This window comes from Cibotium barometz, chromosome 21 (genome assembly GCF_041138505.1).
Source record: "Cibotium barometz isolate CiBa-2024 chromosome 21, ASM4113850v1, whole genome shotgun sequence".
Taxonomy (NCBI): domain Eukaryota; kingdom Viridiplantae; phylum Streptophyta; class Polypodiopsida; order Cyatheales; family Cibotiaceae; genus Cibotium; species Cibotium barometz.
In genome coordinates this window covers 47,037,046-47,043,045 of record NC_141066.1, presented here as the reverse complement: position 1 = coordinate 47,043,045, position 6,000 = coordinate 47,037,046, and the positions used below count along the sequence as shown (strand labels likewise).

The 6,000-nt window shown below is 41.0% G+C and overlaps 1 protein-coding gene and 1 long non-coding RNA gene across 2 annotated transcripts in view; one reads left to right on the top strand and one right to left on the bottom strand.

The window, feature by feature from the left end:
• The window catches only part of LOC147627251 (uncharacterized), a 97,500-nt gene that overhangs the window by 25,173 nt on the left and 66,327 nt on the right, over positions 1-6,000 (bottom strand). The gene's annotated exons all lie outside the window — the stretch shown is intronic.
• LOC147627253 (uncharacterized) overlaps positions 1-6,000 on the top strand; it is a 41,012-nt gene that overhangs the window by 2,301 nt on the left and 32,711 nt on the right. The gene's annotated exons all lie outside the window — the stretch shown is intronic.

The following is a 6,000-nucleotide window of genomic DNA, read 5'->3' as shown; positions in this document are numbered from 1 at the left end:
AGCATGTGAATCAGTGGAGTTTATGCATACATCTAAGATGGTTCAGAATCAAAATCCGAATCTAAATTCGGGAGACGTGTTTGAAGTTTTGGCCTGGGAGGATAAATTGAATGGAACCAAGTATTCCATGTGGAGTTTTATGGTGAATAATGCGTTAGCTGGCAAGAGTATATGGGGCTATGTTAGAGGTGATGAGGCTTGTCTTGTAGATCTAGTTATTGCTTCTGCTACACCTTTGTAAGGAGGTAATGCATATGATATGTAGCTAGCTTCGATAAGGCCAGCTACACCTGTTGCTCCCATTGAGGATTAGAGGAGATGGGATTAAGGGATGCCCAGGCTATGCCAATTATAGCCTTGTCCATTAAAAGGATCATCATACCTCGTATCTGTTCCTCCAACATACTTGGAGAATATGTATTGGGCAAGGAAGGAGGCTAGGCTTACTTGAAAAGACATCTTGATAGTATTTCAAGAGCTTTACGTATGGAAATACATTGGTGGATATGTATACTCTTTGTAGATGTACAGCCAATACGTATGCAAAATGGTATAATGTTGCCTTGGTTAGCATGTCGATGTAGGTGATTAGCATGTAATGGATGTAGTGCCAACAAATGAGTGCTCTTATCATCACTGTTAGGCATGAATCAAGAACATCTATTTTGATAGATGTAACTTTAACAAATGCTGTTATCATCATTATTAGGCTTGAATCAAGAACCACCATGCTAACCATGTATGGTAACAAGTGTGCGGAGGGTGTGCGGATGACAGATGGATGTTTGACAAAATACGATAGCCGTCTTATAGTCTTGTTGTTTGACAAAATAGGATAGCCATCTTGACGTAGGTTTAAGGAAAGGGGGGAGACACTAGACTTTTTCTTGTACCTTATAAGCTTAAATAGGGGTGTTTTATAATCCTACATGGATCTTAAATAGGGGGTTTTCTTGAAGTTCATGCACGCAGGTGACGTCCCCCTTTAATGAAGAGTGAATCCCCCGGGGGCTCACTACCCTACTAAGGATCTTATCCTTACCTTGCTTGTAAAGAACATCCCCTAGAATTGTGTAAGGATGAGCTTTCCTAGTAAGCCTTTGCTTCTGTTAAGGATTCAATCCAGGAGGGAAGTATCCTGTATCTAAATAGTGTTGAACATCTTGGAGCTCAGGCTAACCTGTATCCATTAATGCAAGAGTAGCTACTTTGAAAGAAGCCAAGGTTTTAGTAGCCAATTCGTCAGCCTTTTGATTATCCTTCCTGTTAACATGCACAAATTTACAAAACCCAAAAGCTTCTTTTAACTCCATTGTCCTTTTATACAATTCTTGGAGATTAGGACTCCTTGCCTTATATTCTCCTTTCATTTGTCAGATGACCAATTGTGAATCCCCTTTAACCTCTACCTCTTTAATTTCATCTTTCATGCAATCTTCTAATCCCCAAATTAATGCATTGTACTCAGCCACATTATTTGATATAGCCTTTGGAAATTCCCTACCCTTGGCCCATACCTCTTATCAAATAAAACTATCCCCCCAACCCCACATTGCCTGGAAGGGCTAAAGGCTCCATCAAAATGCATAGTGAAAGCAGTTGGTGGTGTCTCCAAATCTTCATACACTTCTTCCTTTGCTGTTGTTCCTTCTTCCTCTTCCTTCTTGGTAAGCAAATCTGCAAGAGAGGCCCTAGTGGTGTTTTCTGTAATAAAAGTGAAAGAGAATTCTTGAAGCTCGCAAATCTACTTTGCAAACTTTCCTCCTGCAGGATTGGGTTTACGGACCAAGAATTGTAAAGAAGGTTGAGATGTGAGGAAGAAAAAAGGGCGAGATAACAAGTATGACCTGAACTTCTTTACTACAAAAACAAGAGACAAACCACCTTTCTCCATTTCACCATACCTCTCCTCGGCATCAGTGAGTTGTCGGCTTGCATAATACACTTGTTGCATACGCCCTTGCTCTCCCTTTTGCAAGAGTATAGCACCCACTGAATGTGATGAGACACTTGGGCTCACATAAAAGTCCTCCCCCCACCTAGGAGGCTGCACAATTGGACTTTGACTCATGCATTCCTTGAGCAAACAAAAAGATTGAATTTGATCGGGCCCCCATTGGAAAGAAACATTCTTCTTTGTTAACAGATTTATAGGATACATCTTCTCAGAGAACATGTCAACAAAGCGTTGGTAATACTTTGTTTTACCCAAAATCCTCCTTACCTCCCTTACATTGGTAGGTGGTGGGAGGGCCACAATTGCCTGCACCTTCTCAGGATCCATCTCTATGCCTTCTTCTGAGATAACATGTCCCAAGAGAACCACCTTCCTTCGTGCCAAGCGGCATTTTCCAGGATCAAGACACCCTTTTGCATCATCAATACTTTGCAAGGCCAACCTCAACTTTTCCAAGTGATCCATGCGGCTTGAATAAATGCAAAAATCATCCAGAAAGACCCTTATAAACTTTCCCAAGTAAGGTGCAAATACCTGACTCATGAAGCATTGAAAAGTTGCTGGTGCATTGGTCAAGCCAAATGGCATCACCCTATAGGCATACACTCCCCAAGGGGTGATAAATGAGGTTTTCCTTTGACCTTCTTCACAAATCCGGATTTGAAAGTATCCAGAGTATCCATCACACACTGAATACAACTCATGACCTGCAACTTGATCCAAAATCTCATCCTAAAAGGGTAGAGGATAATAATCCCTCTTTGTGCATGCATTCAGAGGGCGAAAGTCCACACACACACGCCATTTTCCACCCTTTTTGGGAATGACTACAACTGGGAAAATCCACTCTGAATTCTCTACTGGAAAAATAAATCCAGCTTCAAGCAAATTAGTTACCTCCTTCTTAAGCACCTCCGCTCTTGCACTACTCCCAAACGCCTTAGTCGCTGTACCACTGGATTACTTTGGGGCTTGAGATCAATCTTGTGCTCTACTAGGGTAACTTGGCGTACTTGTGAGTAGCTGTTTGCAAAAAGGTTAGGAAATCCATCCAACATTTTTAAGTAATCCTCCCTTTCAGTACCTGCTATGGACTCATCAAGAAGAAGTTCATTCTGTTGGTGAAGACTAGTGAGGTCCACATCTCCTTTCTTGCACATGGTTGAAGAAGCTTCCCCTTCCACGGCTCCATTGTCTTCAGCATCCCCTCGATCCCTTCCCAGGGAAAGACCAAATGCAACTCCCTCCACCTCCCCTTCTGAGATAGAATCCTCGGAGCTACCACTTGTCTCCTCTTCATCGGATGACTCTGACTCTGAACTTTCGGAAGTTGAAGGTTCACCTCTTACCACTTTCTTGCGACGACTCTTGATGTTGTAGTGGACTTTCTTATTCTCACCTTGTAGAATAAGATCACTTGTCTCCCACTTTTGAATTGCCTTCACTTGGCGAAGCCATGGCCTACCCAATATCAATGGGTAAGCCCTAGCATCAGGCTTTGTAGGAATGACCTGAAAAGTTGTAGGCATAGAAATACCACATACATCCACTTCCAAATTCCTGACAATTCCTGAGGTTTTCACCCTAGTATTATCAAGTTTGATGCGATAGGGAGAGTTAGTAGAAGACAACTTTAAATCAGCATCTTTCATTGTTTTTTCACTCATGACATTGATTGACGCACCTTCATCAATGTATGCATTAGAAATTGTTTGCCCCTCAATGATGACATCAATCACAGGCACATCATCTCCTACATCAATATCCACTTTTTGAACCATTATAGGAGTCCCATTATCCCTCTTCTTTTTCCTAGATTCCCTTGTGCTAGCCAGCTTACCCCATTCCTTTCTGAGCTTGGGAGAGAGTGCCAAAAGCTGCCCAAATGTGATTTGTGCCGTTTTCTCCCTAAGATCTGTCAAGAGGTCATAACTAAGAGATCCTTGTCCAAGAGGAAAATCAGATTGTCCAATTTTTCTCCTAGATGACTTCTTCTTCTTCTTATTTTTCTCCTCTTCTTCAGATTTATCTTCTTGTTCTTCTTCCAGACTCCTAGTTTTACGACCCCTTTTTGCCATTAATGGCATCAATGTTTCCTCTTCTTCTTACCGCAATTTTCACATAGCCTCTTGCCTTTCATCTCCTTCATGATTCAAGCTAGTGATTCAAGCTAGAGGGTAAGGGTTAATATTGCTCAGCGGACAATCGTAAAGATTTACCTATGGTCCCCAAAGTCTTTCCACATGCTCATTACTGCTAAAACCATTGGTACCTCCAAAGGAGGGCGGCAATAAGGCAAGGGCTACCTTGAAAAGTCACAGGCCCACCAAGATAATAACTCCTTATCCCACTTATCATGAATCATCAAAGAGGTCCAAAATTGGGTTAAGCATGAGGAGCTAATGCTAAATGAGATATTCACATGTAAAGAGAGTGTTTGAATAAGGGTTTGAAAGATAAGAGAATGGCAATGACACAAAATGCTCAATTGAGGAGGCTCATTCCTTGATTTGAAAGGGAGAGGAGGGCTCCTTTTATAGATGGAGAATCACCCTCTCTTCCATTGTTACAAATTACAACATAAAAATCTTCAACCCTTCAGTGACATAAGGGTAGATGTCACCATCAATTATCCTCTTAGGCTAAGTCTTCTATTGATTATTAAATTGAAGACTTTTTGACTTTGAGAGTATGATGAGATAATAGCCAAGTCTAAGTGGCATGTAGGTGGAGATCCCACTTACACATGGTGGAATTCTCCTCTTCCACATGTAGGCATTCTAGAAGAATCTTTCCCAATTATGCACCTACACACACTCCTCCACATGCCTTCCACACTCCCCAACTTGTAGCCTTATGGTGAATACCATATTAATAATACAATTAAAATCCATGTGAGCATGAAGGCCCACTTTTATTTTCCACATCACTAGCCTATCTACCATACCAAAGTATTTATCAAGCATACTTGTGGCATTTATAATGTGTGCACCCTAAATCAAGTAAAACCATTATATTTGAAGATAGAATGCTGTTATCGGGGTAGCCACCAAGCCACCGCATCACCACGCCGTTATTTCATTGTGGGCGCCGCAATCTTCTTGGACAAGCTTCCACCTTATTACCATTGAGAAACCATCAAAATATGCACAAAATTGACAATGAAAGATATCAATTTTTCACGTCACACTACCCTCCATTCATAGTCATAATGCTCATTCCTATGTGCACTAGCAATCTATTCCCCTCCAATCATAGCCATCCTCTTTCATTGCTATGCAATGGCATCTTGTTGGCATGAATGCATATAGTTAAGCTATGCATGCTAGGAGTATTTCCATAGTGCTTAGTATGAAAATTTGCTTCTCATATTTTATTTTTGTTTGTGCAAGTGCCCATTGAGTGCTAAATGAATGTGGGGAAGGGGCTGAAACCATCGCAGCACTAAGCTCCTTGAGATTGACCTCCATTGTGTGCAGTGGCTTTGTGATAATGTTTACGTAATATTGCATGAGTAGTAAGCCATAGAGTTATGCCTTGTTACCTAAGGCCATGATGATTGAAGGTGAGATTCATTTCTAGCATGTGCTTTTTATATGGCTTAATGGCTCTTATTTACAAGGTTTAGTTACATTTAGAATGCCATATTAGAGGGAAGCATGAATGTGTATGCATTACATAGAGTTTGAGTAAGATTTCTTGCCATAATTAACCTTGCAACTTAAGGAAACGTATTGATTGAGGGTGAAATAAGCCTATTGATTGAGGGTGACTCCATGGAAGCACTTGGGATGACAAGTATTGTCCATTGTGACTTAAAAAGTGACTCCCTTATGCACGTAGCACATAGGGCTGCTACTCCATCCATAGATCCCATTATGCTTGTATAAACCACACTCGTTACACTAGAGGTGAAGCCCAAAAATAGGCATGCCTGTATCAAAAAATTTGTGAGGGCAAAATAGAGATATAAATCATATATCAGATAGGTGTGTATGCCAAGGTCATGATGCCATAAAGATTCTTCTATGTGTGTGATTGAT